Source organism: Myotis brandtii, unplaced genomic scaffold (assembly GCF_000412655.1).
Source record: "Myotis brandtii unplaced genomic scaffold, ASM41265v1 scaffold18, whole genome shotgun sequence".
Classification (NCBI taxonomy): domain Eukaryota; kingdom Metazoa; phylum Chordata; class Mammalia; order Chiroptera; family Vespertilionidae; genus Myotis; species Myotis brandtii.
Window position 1 is genome coordinate 8,333,570 of NW_005356674.1, and position 227 is coordinate 8,333,796.

The window sequence follows — 227 nt, forward strand, 5'->3', positions numbered from 1 at the left end:
AAAACCTCACACGGACCAGGAAGGAGCCACTTTCTGAGGAAACGCCAGCTCTCGAAGTCACCGAGCGGGTTCCTCAGAAAGTCTTCGCCAGGGGGCTTCCGGTGGCGACAGCCCGACGCCATCTCAGAGGCCCTCACCTCTCTGCATAGGGTGAGCTCGGGAAGGGAAGCTGGTGGGTGGGGGAGGGGGGAGCCAGGCACCCCGCACCCCAGGACCTGGCGGATCCC

General features: G+C 65.2%; 1 protein-coding gene across 1 annotated transcript in view; it reads right to left on the reverse strand.

The window, feature by feature from the left end:
- Positions 1-227, reverse strand: part of DAZL (deleted in azoospermia-like) — a 16,514-nt gene that overhangs the window by 15,870 nt on the left and 417 nt on the right. The window lies entirely within an intron of this gene.